Source organism: Lepisosteus oculatus, chromosome 21 (assembly GCF_040954835.1).
Source record: "Lepisosteus oculatus isolate fLepOcu1 chromosome 21, fLepOcu1.hap2, whole genome shotgun sequence".
NCBI lineage: Eukaryota > Metazoa > Chordata > Actinopteri > Semionotiformes > Lepisosteidae > Lepisosteus > Lepisosteus oculatus.
This window is the reverse complement of record NC_090716.1, coordinates 10389887-10406638: the sequence shown is the minus strand read 5'-3', so window position 1 is coordinate 10406638 and position 16752 is coordinate 10389887. Positions and strand designations below refer to the sequence as shown.

The 16752-nt window shown below is 35.4% G+C and overlaps 1 protein-coding gene across 3 annotated transcripts in view; it reads right to left on the bottom strand.

Annotated features, from left to right (window-relative positions):
• Positions 1-16752, bottom strand: part of LOC102690369 (INSC spindle orientation adaptor protein) — a 63489-nt gene that overhangs the window by 41437 nt on the left and 5300 nt on the right. Inside the window, exon 2 of one of the 3 annotated variants that reach the window (XM_015338088.2) lies at positions 8289-8337. The gene's annotated coding sequence lies outside the window, so the exon portion shown is untranslated. Of the gene's footprint in view, positions 1-4532; positions 4618-8288; positions 8338-16752 lie in introns of those variants that run through there. The other 2 variants (XM_015338089.2, XM_006642486.3) reach the window with 2 other exon arrangements.

Sequence of the window (16752 nt, the reverse complement as noted above, 5' to 3'; positions counted from 1 at the left end):
TGGGCCTGGGACAAACCAAGACTTTCTGAGTCTGCAAATGTATAGGTCCTTTGTACTACGTCTTTTGCAAACTACCCAGGATTGTTTTTGTATGTTTATGTAGATGGGAAATTTGGCATAATGTTTTTTTTATTTTAAAAGCTTACATCTTCTACCCATTATAAAAAAGCCCAAATGTTTTTAAAAACACTTTCTCAAATTAATTGAATTTATTTTTTAGATTTTTTTTTGTACACAAACACTATGATCATCCTGTTTACAGTAAGTGGACAATAGGAGCCTTCAACATATCTACCCAGATTAATAAGCTATAATGATGTGCCTTAAAATGTGATCATCTACAAGGTGATGGCAGCGTGCTGTACTGATAGTGGGGACAAACCACATGCTGCAATTTGAGACACTATAGATTGAAGAGCACAGCCACACCCCTTTAGTATTTACTGTGACTACACAGTGTATGAAGTGAATTCACATAATTTAAGGGTCACTAAAACAACACCCTTATAAAAAACCCTTATAAAACCCTTATAAAAAACAACAGAAATTAATAGTCATATAAGATGAATGACTTCTAAAATGCCAAATTACTGTTCTATACCATAAAACTTGCCCTGATGAGGGTGTTTTTCAGAAGAAGTGATTGATAAGGACTTTCAATCTTCAGGTTCATGAGGAGGTTGAGGCAACTCATATGTGGCGACAAAAAATAAATAATAATAATGTGAAAAATAGTCTTTTCTAAATATCATATCTGAGGTATTGTGAAATTTATTAGAGGATTAACAAAAATGACTAACCTGTCAATTAGTTCAAAATGTCAGGTAACTAATGGAAAACTAAGGGAATTCATCTGAAAAATAATTAAGCAGACACCATGGCAGCTATTGGCTGTTTGTAAAAATTAACCCCAGCAATGAGGTACAATTAATATATTCCCATTGGACTGCCATGTGCAGCCCAACATTGAGAGGATCCTGTTGTTTGATGTCATCATTAAATCAGTGTATCATCACAGTGCAGATTACATTGCCAGTGTGCAAAGAGGCTTTCTTAACAAGTTGGAAGTCTGTGACAGATCAGGTGAGGACACTATTTTGCAGCTAGTTCAACATTCCGCAGAAAATGCCAGGGTGCACAAGCACTGGAACTGCCAGGCTGACCACTTATCAAAACATGTTCCCTGGGAACGGAAAAGGCTCAGACACAGCTGTTGATGAATTCTCTTTAAGACTTTACCATTCTTTTAATAACAGCCTACAGTATACTGAGACAAATGTTGATCAGATGGTGTGTTACAGAATTTCACTGTACACTTCAGAAATGTGAACAGACATACAGAGAGTCCTACATATAGAGCATGGTTTGAAATAGGGATTTTTCAATGTTTAAGGGTAATTTAAATACTCATTATCCTACTAATTAATTCATTTTCAAATATTATAACCCTATATAGTGGGCAGATGAATAAATACACAGTACTGTATCACCATGTACAGCCGCTATTTAAAATGCAAGCCTTTTTTTAAAATTACCTCTAATAATACAAAATGCTGAGGATTCCCCACATGAGATATACTGAACATCTTCCATGAGGTGTGTCAGGAAGGTCTATTCTTGTTTTTTTCTTCCAGTTCAATTATTAATAAGCCTTTCTTAAATAGTTACAGCAAGTGTCTAACAAGTCAGTGTAATCTTATTTCTTATCTTCTAATTTCTTGGACAACTGCCATTCAATGACTGTACACTTCGAAAAAAGGCTTGACACTCTTAAGTGCCTGTGACTTTTTTCAACATTCTTTATTGATGAGTCCCATTTAGATTATCTCATTTTAAAACCTCAAAAGCATTAGGGATGTGACTTATTCTCATCCATTTAGCTAATGATTCCCTGCAGTGGTGAAACTAAATGATTACTATTTACAGTAAAATATTCAATTAGCATATAGGAGCATAGTAACTAACTTTTCAATTAACAACATAGGGATATAAAACTTTTTGTGTTCTCTTTTGGAATACCTTTTCATTTGGCAAATATACAGTATATAGAGCAAATGAATATATAGTGCAAGAACCAGGCAAGACAATTACAGCACATTCGCAAAATAGTAAAACACTTTAGAAATGTACTGTAACTTATTCAGTATGGATTGTACATTTTATTGGGGGAATATATTTAGATACCATTCATTACCATTTTGGTGACAATTTATTGGAATATTGCTGCATATACAGTACAGTAAGCTTATATACCTTCATAACTGTGAGGCAGGATGTTCTAACAGCATGCACAATGTTTATAGGGATATCCACAAATGACATAACGTGTGTATAAGAGGTCATGACATTTATTTTAGCATTGTTTCTAGCACATGGTGTGATACGCATTCCTGATTGATTGATCAGCCATTTGTATCACAGCAGAATGAATGTCCTGTATATTCAGTTTTGGATGGTTAATTATAGTCTTCATCTGGCAAAATGTCTAGTGAATGAATATACTGTATAGTGCAAGAACCAAGCAAGAACACTTCTAGCATTTTATTGTTCCTATTTCACATAACGCACTCTTGGAATTTACTGTTGCAATCTCTCTTTGCTTCAATAAATACAAACCATCATCTGTCGTTGTTTTTTGAACACCTCTGTTTACACATATCACAAAATATATTTGTCTGCACTAATCTTTCTTCCATTGTGATAGATAGACGTTCACACACTTTAGATTTACAATAGTGTCAGTCATAATTTTCTTCCTTCTGACTACAATTGGTTTTATGTCCTATTTTAATTTTTCACGTGTTACCTATAGAAGACAAACCTACAGAAGAACTGTAGGTGGAGATCTGCTTGGTGTTTTGGTTATGATTCACTGTTTCAGCTGTGTTGACTGTGCTGTGTCTAGCTAAATGAAATAAAAAATACTGCATGTAAGAAGTCTGAACAAATGGAAATCTACCAGTATCGTAAAATTACTTTTATGAGGGCAAATTACAGTATACTGTATGGTACAGTACATAAATGCCATCTGCTTTGCCTTAACACAATACAAACATCTGGATTTGCAATAACACTCAGAAAGCTTATAACCATATAAAAATGCAAATCATCTTTTCTTTAAGCAAACCCAACAGCAACATTATTTTCCACATACCGTTGTGGAGTAGACATAGTGCTTATGGAGTACTGGAGGCCATTACACTTGGCTGCACTTATCTTTTGAAACCAGTGTCTTGACTTTGTTGACTTAATGTTTTGCAAATGTTGCCAAAATCTATGGTGGGCAAAAATGGTTTTAAAAATAATACTCAGAAAACTATTTTCAATTATATATATACTGTATATATTTGTCCTTTTGAAATTTTATGTGTTTTTCCTGAGTGCAGTGCTGCTTTAAATTATTTTCTTGGTATAGTGGTTTACATTTGATTTTAAAAAGATTAAAATTAATGGCACCCATTAAATCATAGAGGTTAGTTTTCAAAAGACAGCACAATTACAAATAAATCATAAAATATGTAGAAAATAGTAAATAAAATATTTTGCTTATGTATAAATTGTATGATCTGGAATTTAAAAAAACTGATGTGCTTCTGTCAAGCAATTCAGATCTAACAAGAATGACAAGTATTTTCGCAAAAACATCAAACATTATCAAAGAAGATTCATTGTTACAGTTCAAAGTAGTTGCTTTATTGCAGACCTGACAAGGTCTTTATCCTCTCACAGGGATTTGAAGTCTCCTAAACCAGAAAATCATCAGAAGCTAAAATTATTCTGAAAAGCGTTCACACCTTCACTCGGTTCTCGATGATAGAGTGAAATCCTAATAATTCTGTTAATTAATTTATACATTTTTACTTTCCACACTTCCCCTGGAATTTCCATCTGTCAGGAAAATCTCTCATATTTCCATCTCTGTAGTCACCTTTCCCACTCCCTTACCCATCCTCACATCGTCTGGCAGCGTGCCCCTTTGTTTCATATTTCTCTCTCTCCTTCACCCCTATCTTCAGGTGTCGGGGCTCAACAGCCAAAACATTTTTTTCCTTCTACTTTCCAACACAAACCTCTGCCTGTTCCTTTGCAGCCTACACACTGATATAGCTCTCCACTAAAGCCAGTTTTAAATATGACTTCATTTGGTGAGCTTTGAAGTGTGCATCCATTATGATTGCATATGATCAATTGTTTAGGTGGCCTTTTTCTCATCTATGTTACAAATCACAATCAGTCAGATACTGTGCTGCATATCAGAGTAGCTATCAAAGGAAGTTAATTAATTCACTGTAATGTGAAATCTTTAATTGAAAGGCTCCTGAACCAAATACTTTCCAGATAACCTTTCTGGTCTTCCACTTATAAGTCTGGTTACAGTTACATTATAATCTCAGACATTCATACAAATTAATTCTGCATTATGTAGATCCATTAATAATTCTCTTTTATAGGTGACAGATCTGTGGAAGAGCAAATTACTCCAGCTACACAGAAAAAAAACAACATAATGAATATGTATTTGACTTACTCACCAGTGTTTGCAGCAAAACATTTCAAATGCTGAAAATCATCAAGCTTGTATCGTGTTATGAAACAAAGGATGAAGTGATGTCAGAGTACTGTAGGTCTACTTGCAAAATTACAGTTGTCCTTTAAGAAACTATAGGTTTTATCTTTCTTCCTGCACTCCACCCTGCTGTTTTGCTTTAATTAAAGTGTCTGCTACCCACTATCAAATTACAGCAAAATTCAATCCACTTAGTGGTAAATCAGCAGTCAGATTTCTAAATTCTTGAAGCACTGGTAAACAAATCTTATTTTTCTTCCCTTGAACTTCAAAGCACAATAACCTTGATTTTGGGAGCTTGGAAAAAAAGGACAAACAAAATTCTTCTGTTCACCTTAGTTTGACTTTTTCCTGAAAACTGTAGTAGCTCAAACAACAAGGCTTAATCCAGTATGAAAATTAATGGTTCATATTAATGGGTTTCAAAGCAAATTAAGGTTAAATACTAATAAATAGCGAGGCCCTCATGGTATTCATAGACAGCCAGCTATGGTTTGGAAGAAACCCAATCCAGGAAACTAAAAATCAATATTATTTCTGTTAACTGTAAGCATATTGAAAAAACAGCTAAATAAGAAGAATAATTATATAATAGTGATACTATATGTCAAGAGACCATCAACATTTAGAAAGGAAAGGTGGTGTTTAATTCCTTTTCTAGAATTCTTCAGAAAAGCAACAAGCATTGTAGACAACAGTGTGTAGACGTACTGTACTTTATACAGTATATATTTCCATAAAACGTTTGATAATATGCCTCACAAAAGGTCTTAATACTAAAAAGCAATACAAATCCAAGATAATGTACAGTATGCATATATATATCAAGTACTGGTTAACAAGCAGGAAATGAAACAGATGTAATCAGAGGTGTGCATCAGGTATCCATTTTAGGAACTTTGCTCTGCCTGATCAATATTAATTATATAAATTCTGGCGTAATAAGTAAATTAATTCCATTTCCAGATGACACAAAAAATAGGGGACAGCAAACAGAAACAGTTAGCAAGGAAATAAGAAAGACAAAACTGTGGATTTGGTAGCACTTGGCAAGAGGAATTTTACAAGTATACATATAAGTACAAAGTCCAAAATAAGTGCAAACAGATCCATATAGGAAGTATAGACATTCACTATACGTGGCTAGGTTGCAGAATGTACAATTTAGGGATTTAAGATAATGTAGGTCTACTATTATAATGCTTAGGTATATAGCAAAAAGCATAGAATACAAATACATACTTATGCTCACGATTTTTAATGTTCTAATAAATCTTCAAACAGAATATGATATTCAGTTTTAATCAGCATACCACACAAAGGATATTGTAGCTTTAGGATTGTCATGTACAAATGCCTTAAGGAAGCTACTGTAACTTGCTTCAGCCTATAGCAAAAAACATTGAAGGGAGATTTAATCTAAAATAAAATAAATATATATTTATATATCTTTCATATAAAATCCCTGGGAGCTGTTTCACACTCAGTAGTGAAAATAACAAACTGTCACAATATGAAATTATTGTAGAATACACAGTTTTCACTGAATATTTGGATATCTGAAAGTAGCTTCTCCACTGTCACGCCCCGCACTCACCCTCGCAAACGCCATTACATTCCCAAACCCACTGCTTCATGATCTCATTCCTGACTGAACCCATCACATTCTCACAGGCACCAGATTCCACAGATTCTCTCTCCAATTGACCAATTATCCAACCATGTTCCTCTCCCTTCGCTATTTAAAGTTCCCTCACGCACCAAACCTTCCTCACTATTGAAAAGCCTCCTTTAGAGTTCTCTAGTGCGCGTTATTTTCTTGTTGGATTTCCCGGTTTTTGGACTTAACTTTTCCCTTTTCACCTCGTCTCTTGGATTTCGCCTTTTGGATTGTCTTCTCGGTTTGTCTCGGCTCTTTCTGGTTAACTGATCTCTAGCTTCTCCTATCGTCCTTGCTTCTGGATTATGATTTTGGATTGTTTGCCTCCGCATCCCACAGAGTTCACGGCTACGCACAGGATCCTCGGAGAACTACCTGCCGGACCATCAACATGGTGGTTGAGGCCTAAATCCTGGGCTATTTGAGGATACAGCTGGATGAAATATTAGCTTTACCTTCTGTAGCTACTAAAGAACCAAATGAGCAAGATGGTTTTGAGTGCCCAACTTTTAGAAAGAAAAGGATTGGCAAAAAGCATTACATTTGCATCAATAAGCTATCTAGCTTTTGTATTTATTTCTCAAGAAGCCCCCTTTGTTTTCTATTCATTAATTATGTCCTATATCTTGTAGGATCTTATGGAGCACTGAAATTATAAATCAAATTGAAAGCAGATACAAAGTAATGTACAATATCCCAGATGCCAAGTACAAAATATTAAAACCAGAGATTTTGCTGACCATCTATTGGCAAGATGCATTTCACTTTGGCAGTAACTGAAAACAGACTGAAGCAAACAAACTAACCTAAATATTTTGCTCATGCAAGCACAAAAGTACAAAGGTTTCACACTAGCCAAATCTGTGATGGCAGAAAGTACAAATAAGACATCTCGGTAAAAAAAACAATGTTGCCAACTAGTTCAAGATAGTTTACAGGGCTAAATATTTGCAGAGAGGCAGTGAACAAAGTTTAATGTACAGTAGTTCCAGACAATACATGAGACATTACATTGTCCGTGGTCAATTTAAGTGCTCATGTTAGAAAGCAAGGTTTAAAATACATTTTAATAAGATAGGGCAATATATTGTAGAGTAGTTTTACAGGCCCTTGTAAATTATTGCCTAGGCACAGAACTCTTATTCAAAAAATACAAGTGAAAAAAGTAAAGCTCTATTTTTAACATTTGGTTCTCAAATGCAATAAAGTGACAGCTCACAAAATGCAAATGGAATATTACATGGAATAGAGACGACACAAAGCAACTCACCACCCAGTAGCTCCCCCTCCCCCTTAGATGAGAACGTACTGTATTTTTCACATTCACTATGGGGCAGTAAGTGCAGTGCAGTAAAATCAACTATTAGCCTAAAATGCCCACTAAAACTGTTAAAACTCAGATCACCTTTTTTCTGATACTGAAAAAAGCCATTCACACACAGCTGATATGAAAAGTGAGTCTGTACTGTATGTGCTGAAAGAGCTAACTAACTAAAGGAATTTTCCATAAAAAAATGGTAAGTTGTTTTAAACCTGCAATGCAGTGAGATTAAGTAAAAGTGCACTCTCATTCATCTGTTATTAGCACCCCAGGAATTAATTAACTAATTAGCCTACCAGAATCTCTTCAGCCAGTGGGAGAAAACCAGAGTACGCAGAGGAATCCCATGTGAACATGGGGAGAACATACGAACCCCACACAGATAGCATGCCAGGACTTGAGCCCAGGGTCCCCGCATTGCGAGACAGATATACTAACCATTATGCCACCATGTTGTTTTTTTGTATATTTGTTTGTAATTCAACTTGAACAGACATTTATGAAACTATATTGTTTAATTATATATTGCCTATATAGTGTAATTAAATTATGTACAATACTATATTTTCTGAGTCTATGCAATTACACACTGGATTAAATTGGTATGGAAAAGGACTTTTATAGTAAATCTATATATTTCATCTCACACTGTGTTTTTTGGATTTGCGTTCTATCCAGGTTAGGTTTGTCTCAGATGAACTGGTTAGCTTTACCATTGTCACAGGATGTACATTACTCACCCTTTCCTCACCTTCTTATGTTTTCAGCTTGGTTCAAGCTCTACAGGACCTGGCAAAGAGAAGCAAAGAGAAACCTCATTGTTAGATTGTTCATTGCAAAAGATAGACACTGCACGTCATCTCTCCAAGGCTTGCAAACGTAGCGTAGACAGACGCCAGAGCCTCTCATCACAATGCACAGGACCGAGGTGTTGTCTCCAGATCCCTTTCAGGGCTTGAAGTCTACGTTGGACCATTTTTAAAAAGCCAGTAAAATCCTCGTGTCTGGGAGGAGGGAGGAAATTGGTTTACCAGGGGAAAACTCACTAGTACAGAAAATATTTCTTATCTGGAACAACAAATAATACAAAGACATACGAACTTCTCTTATGTCGCCAGTGAACTTTCCTCTGGGTTAATATTAATTTAGTTGATTTATCCCATAAGTTGACCGAAGAGGTAATTCCCAAAGTTGCAGTGAAAACTAGTGCAGTTCCACAGAAGTGGGCTGACATACAGAAGCACTGTTCTCAGTCTCAGTCAGTACATAATTAGAGTTAACTGAGAGTGTGAGAAGAAGCCAGTTGAATGTATAGGAAACAATGCTCATGTTCAGCATTCCAATCCTACACATTTCAGATAGGCTGAATGTTGGCACTGTCTTCATAGCAGCCAGAAGTCAGCCTTTCCACATGCTAGGAGAGATCTGCATTAGACAGAAACTCAAGTATAATCACTGCCTCCCTCAACAGCTCTCGACAGCACGCTGTTTAAAGAGTCCACGCAAATAAACAAAAAAACCCTCTTCTCAATAATGATAATTAAAATCCTGTCAATACTGAAAATGTCAGGAAACTTAAATTACATACTGTAGGCCTGAAAAGCCCTGCAAGAAAGCAACAGTAGCAAATTAAGAATGTTTTCACCTCAGCATTTATGGCTCTTAATAAAATAGCTTCTAAAGTTTGAAATTCAGATGCTGACAGATTGAGCAACACCAAATAAAAACAAATTAAATAAAACAATATAAATATTATACTAAGGTGAAACCGGTCTTTCCAGCATAGCACAATTCCAGTGTTATTTTAATGAATACAGTCAATCTTCTTCGAGAATATTAGTGATTGTTAGCATATTTATTGGTATACTTACTTGTACTGTATCATTTACTTAATCAACTGATGAATTTATCCAAAATAATGTACATTTGTATTCATTTATAGTATACAGCTGGGTGTTTTACTAGAGCAATCTGACTCAAGGGTAGAACTTGAGTGTCCCTCCCAGGAGTTGAACTCACAACTTGCAATTTCAGAGTACAGCACAACACCTAACCCAGTCAAGCTAGCACAGTGTCGATGACATCATAAATCTGGAAACCTTTACATTACAATAAGAAGGTCAGCCAGCCATGACATATCAAAAACCAAATACAGCTTATGAATGAATTAGAGGAAAATTTCCTGATTACAGGAAATGTTAATCACTTAATCAAGTGCCCAACAAAAAATCTGTGACATTTTAAAGAATGTAAAGACCTCCCCAAGCATAAACAGCAGTTATGTCAAACAATGCTTGTTCCCTGTTTCAATATCATGTAATGTTTTTTTAAAATATCAATTATATTATATGACTGCAGCCTGCATAAAAAACAATGACAAATCTTCACTAGCAATCTCTGGAATCGGCTTCCTTCCTCATCTTTAGTTCCACTCTTAATGTTATTGTTTTCATTTTAAAAAGTGGCCGTCCAAAAAAAACAATACACGAAATGGATTTTAAGATGTATCATAAACACTCAAAATTAATTGAACTCAGGTTAAATGATGTGTAGGTTTCCACACAAAATACCCACTCCTCCAAATTCACTGTATTATAAAATTGGCATTAAAATAGCAGCAATAGTATGTTTTATTTATTTTTAACCACCCACCACTTGTCTTGAAGTCAGGTTGTCATAAAAAAATAAAAGAGCAACTCAATCATTTCAGACATCACTGTGGAAGAGGATGGTTACATTTGGAAAAGATGACAGCATACAGACACAGAAAACATATAAAATGTTTTTTTTAACCATACGCTGAAGTAGATAATAGTCTAATTAAAAAACATTTAGATATGTTCACATGAGAATGATGTTTGATTATTTAATAGCCATCACTATAATCTAAGGCCAGTCTTGCTTCAATCAAAAACTGGTTGTTGCTGGCCTGAAATTATGTAAACATTTCTGAGTATTGTTTGTGGTCAATGAGAACTGATCTATTATGTCAGATTCTGAGAATCCAGGACATGACAAAAATTGCTCAGATAAACTAGAAACGTTTTAAAACAATTACACAGTATGTACAACGCTGAGAGTGCTTAGACAAGGATGGACTGTTTGTCTTCCATTAGCTACAGCTGTTAAATCACTGAAAACTAGGGGAATAAAACTCACCAGAAGCAGAAAGGAGACAAAGTAACATGAAATGAATCACTGCAATGAGTGCAGAGAGGTTAATTAACAAATCCTTTTACACAGTAAGGTGCACTTCAACCATAGGAAAGGAGAACATACTGTAGTGCAATGCAGCAAACATCAGGGCTAGATGCTGAAGAATATGATGTTGGTGGGTATAAAAGCTAAAGATAATGAGAAAAACAGAAAGAAGTGAGAATAGTAGTGACATACTGAAAGGGAATGCCTTGTACAGGTGTATATATATTTTAAAGGAAAAGTTATAATGTAGGAGCATAAAATGGGAGTGAATTGTGAAATATAAGGGTCTAGGAAGCCCAAAGAAAACTGTTTTAAAGGCATAATGTATAGAAGGGAAAGAAAATAAACCATAAAAACAACAAAGTTAAAAATGCAAGAGGTGTGAAGATGCAGAAAACAGAGAGAGAGGGATGGACAGAAAATATTCAGTAACTTATGAAAATTAATAAAACGATGAGGTAGGAAACTAGAGCAACAATGAAATTCATGTGGTTGAAATGTCAGTGTCAATGTCATTCATTAGAGCCAGAAAATTAGAGTTGTATGTTACTGGACACTAGCAGAGAGAAAGCTCTTAATTCAACTGGCTCTCTAATTGTAATTAGAGAAAGGAAGACACAATTTAGAAAGTTTTTTATCATATTTTTTTCCTTATATACAACATAAACCCAAGCATGGTTATTATGTCCAGAGCTTGCTTAGCAAGAACAGTACAGTAATGGACAAAATGTATTGTTAACGAATTAATACATGCCCACAGTCCATTCCCCAGAGGCTTAAATGATGAGACTGGTAACGCGTGACAGTACAGCTCACCACCTCCATCGTTCCCCTGTCATTAGACCTCTGTCCACCCACTTCTGGGTCATCAATACATACCCTGCAGTTTATTCAGCTCTTTTTAACAAGATCTTTGTACTTCTCTCACATCAAACTATTTCACAACAAGAGTCTCCAAAATCAACAGAGGTGGGAATTCCAATACAAACTGCAATCAATTGCGTATGTCAAGTTGAAAGTGGAACATGAAACTTTTTTGCTTTTCACTGCTTGTGGTACGATACTGTTATATTTTCATAAGCCATTTGGGTAAAGATGTTCACAAGCCAGGTTCTCTAAATACAGTACCAGAAATGCTTATTATATAATAGCATGAGAAGAGAAAACTTACGGAAGCTCCATTCTCTGCAGAATACATGAACACAAGAAACCTCTATTTCTGGGATGAAGTACTATTTACACAGACACCACAGTGATTTATTTCTTGTGCTACTGAAACAATAATTTGAGAATCACCTTTATAAGCAGGAGGTTCTAAAAATACAACCTCAAAGCCCATATTTCCTACAAAAAAAATTATCGATCAAATATCTCAATTCAGCTTATAAAAAAGTGTAATAAGTGTTTTTTTTTTAAGAATGGTACAATCAACATCCTGCAGAAAAGATGCATAGTAAAGCCCTTTCCACACACAGTGGCTTCAAAAAGGAAACCAAAATACTTGCTGTATCTCTCTCACATTTAACATGTACCAGTCTTAGAGGTGGCAGAGGACGAAAACAATTAAACCAAGTAAGGATATCAACTTGTAAAACCCCACAATTTGTATGCCATCTTTCAATTTATAATATTATCATAGTAGTTTAAAGCCCAGATGTTTATCCAATAATCAGCAGAAGGAATTATAACAGTAACAGTAACAGTTGCAAAAATATAGGAATGTACAAGACCTCACAACATCCCTATGTAGTGACAAAGACTAAAACCCAACTGGATTTTGTATGAGCTGCAGAAGATAATCATTTTCCTACCACTTTATACAAGTAAATAGAGCAAGAGAAATAGTCCTCACATGCAGTAAGGTCCCTGGAAGAAGTCACACACTTCGTAGACAAAAAAAAGACTTTAATAAAATCACTAATTTAATCCTCTCCATAGACCTTGTAGCTCAAAAAGACTGCTGTTGGCTAGTAACAATTTTAAGTAAAGGTAAGGCTACCCACTCTGCAGGTTAATCCAATGGCTCTCTGCCTTGTAAAGTGATAGTATGGTTATCTGACACTGATCTCCTCCTGGGAATGCTAGTAAACTATTCAAGGAGCTGTTGAATAATAAAGGATTAGAAAGAAAAACCATCTTGCATGTGTCCAGGTATGTGTCTCAGATCATTTTTCATATTAAAGCCATTAATCATCTGTAATAAGAAAATATGTGTTTTTAAAAAGTGTACAACTGTCTTAGCAAGCAAAACAATAATGAATAACAATAATAATACTCTTATAAGGTTATTTCTACCATGACACAAAAATGAATATTTATTGTCACAATGAAAAGCCTTGTAAATCCTGTACTTATGAAGCTAGAAGATGGCAAATCCTTCATTTAAAATGACCTTTCATTTACAGTATATGTACTGTAGGTCTGCCTTCTAGACAGTGTCCATAGCCCAGACATCCCATGTGAAATAAATCATAGCCTGAAGAAAAACCCTGAAAATGGATACATGTATTATACTGTATCTATCCATAATAACTGGTTTGATGTAAAAAAGATAACTGTATACTTTCCAGTTTACATCATGAGACGTTTTCCACTGTTTGATGGATGTCTTGATACACTACTCTTTATACATTTTTACAACATAGCAATCACTACATTTAACCATTTTTCTTTAGCATGCTCACTTAATTGATCCCATTTTACTGAGTATGGCTTTAACAAATGATTAAAAAATCTATTTTTCAATCATTTAGGTTTAAAGTACAATATAATGGTGTTCATGAATGTCTTTAAATTTCTGTACTGCAAACCATGAAAGAAAAACTTAGTCCCAACACTGACATACTGTACATACTGACTTAAAATGACATCCAACTGAAAATATTAGAATACACCTCTTCCTTTCAAATACTTTGAAATATACATACAGCTTTTGAAAACTTCATTTAAATCAGTTATGAGCATGTCTTTTCAGTTAATTGACAAAACGTCGAGTATGCCCTACCCAATGTAAACTACATGTATCCAGGATAAAACAAAACATGTGAGGTATTTATAAGTAACTATATGCACAGTAATCATTCTTTTTATATTGACAAATAGTCAAAGGATTTTGTCTCCCATATGTCCTCCCCTTCCTGCCATTTACTTCCTTCTTATTTGCACATCATAATATTAGCCAGTTCCCTGAGTTTTTACTCAGCAACAGAGCTGCCTTCCTAATGGGAGTAAGCACTAGAAACCAAACAATGGAGGTATTTATTGGTTGTTAGGTATATATAAATTGTTGAAACTCATGAAAGGATTCCCAAGGATTTCTCTGAAAGACCTCAGATAAGGAATCCGCTGGATCCACCTGAGGAAGTGACTACAGCACCACAGCATCTGCTTAGAAAGGCAGGCACACCTACAGTATCCTGTGTTGACTAGAAAAGCATATGGTTAGAATTAAAGGTGAATTTCTGTCATTTAATACCCTTTGGCTTAATTTTCTGCCAGATTCTGAGCTCTTTCGCATGAAAAAAAATGAAACTTCAGAAAAGTACAGAATTCCTGCAGTTTGTTTCTAAAATGTTATTGTACACTACAGCACCAAAGGAAGAAAATGCAGATCTGTCTGATAATTCTGGGGGTTTAAGAAAAACGCTGCATTTCACAAACTAAGAGTGACTTAGATTGAGATTTTTTTTTCATAATTACAGGGGTGTTTAGTAGAAATCTAGGCCTACGAACATAATTGGGCATATCAGATTTCAGTCTATTCCTTTATTACAGTCTGGTTTGCTTCAAATATTTTGTAGTGAAAATCTTAGATATTCTGTAAGACTATATGCATAACGGTAAATTAAATGAAGTCCTCTTAATGTAAGTAAACAAACCACAGAGACTAAGGATCATTTTTATCTATACATATTTAATCTTCTTCTGGATTTAAGTGTCTTTAAATCAGTTTCTTCCATTTTCACTGTTATGATGCCAACTTTTGAAGTTTGATGTGATTTTCACCTTTAATTAAAAAGGCAGTGGAGAGCATCTGAAATTAAAACTAGTCCAGCGATTATAAAAAGAAAGACAGAAATCCATGTTCCTCACCACTCCCCTAGTTTAAGTTTCCTTAAAAACATAAGTAACTAAGATCGTAAACGAAAGATCAAAAGTTGTATGAAATTAAGAATGAATCATCACAAACAGCCTTTAACAAATGAATTCAGTGCTGGAAGAAGGCTTACACTAGATTATTCCAATGAACTGTCACTGGCACCCCTTATCCAGCTTACTCATACAGACCTATTGATTAAATCATGCCACTTAATGAGGTGCCCTCTTTTTGAACACTTTTTTGTCCTTTGAGATTCATTTCAGAACTTCTTTCACTCTCTCCTTTTCGTCTTTTTGTCAGTGGCATTTTAGTCTCTTCTCTTACTTTCACGTCTTCCAGTTGGTTTGATCTCTAGCTCATTCATTTCGTCTTCTGCCTCTTCTAGTTACTCCAAGCATGCACCTTTCCATGCTTCCTGTGTGCAACTTTTATTCAACAGCAATGCCATCCTTATGTTCCCACACATACAGTATGTCTCTCTCCGTCGCAGATTGGTATGGAGATGAGTCCGGCTGTCTCACAGCACCAGAGTTCTGGGTTTGATTGTCTGGTTTAGCCACGGTTTCTCCCATCTCATAAAGACCCCCTCTCCCCATATCCCGCACTCCTCAATAGCCCTCCCATCTAGTGAGAGGGATTTGCAGGCTCCTTTTCCTGCCTTATACCCTATGCTTGTAGGATATCCTCAGGCTTACCATCTCCCTCTCTGGGATAACAAGCTTACTGATAACTCAAGGATGACACACATGTGCTTTCCCCTTTTAATATCATACTTCAACTCCCAAAAGCACTCCAGTCCATTGCTTTTTTGGGGGGTTTTCAGCTGATAATATTCCATCCCTGGCAAAAACCTATGCAAAGATAGGTAGAATACACAAACTCCATGCAGATAGCCCCCCAGGTCTACCAGAGCATCAATGCTAACCACTGGGGCACTATGTTGCCTGCTGAGGATTTTAACTGGCCCACATAAATATTGAGCTCTGCTAGCTTTATACCATGTACTGTACTTCAAAACTAAGTATCCCTGTAGTTCCATTAGTTTTTCTGTAACTTTATTGTTTGTATTTAACGATCAGATTTGTATTTATGATATAGACTGTTACAAAACTCTAAAAATCACCACAGAGCATATGTTTTGAACTTTTTACTGAGAATGTCTAAGGGAAAAGGCTTTTCCACCAACAGTAAAATGAAATTGACACACACATCTGTATTGCTCCCCAGAGGGCTGGAATGGATGCGAACAAATTGAAATAATTTTGTACTTGTTATGGAAGCAAGTAAAACACAGATAACACAGGAAGCCAAGGTAGATAGGTCAAAATAATGAGAACTGTTAATTTGGCAATTAGAGTATATAAGAGCATCCACCCTGTTGCAGAGGAGCTGCAGTTTTGACACATTTAAAATAGCACATACAGTATAGCACTGACCAAGCTGATAAGCTTGAACAATTTGCATCACATGTTGTCATCCTGCCCCTTGGTAAGTTTTAATTCATGACATCTATCAACACTTCACTATCATCGTTGAAATGCAAAGTTCAAACTTCCTACAAGGCTGAATTCTAGAGAATGTGCTTTATATCAATGACACAGTACTGTATATTTGGTTTGTGTCCTTGAAATAATTTAAAGGAAGAGATAACTTGGCACGTGACATCCCGTGTCTCTAATGCCTTTTCTTTGGCATTGATTATTTTGCTCTATCCCCCTCATGAGAAACACTGCCATTTCCACTCTTCCTACACAAAAATTTATATATGTGTTTTCAAAACCGAACACTGTAAAGTTCAGTGGTTAAGGCACTGACATGCTGCCTGACCTCAATTATTTTCAGCAGTATATCTTTGGACAAAGATTTCCAATGTTTTGGAATTCCATTTAATTTGCCTTAAACTG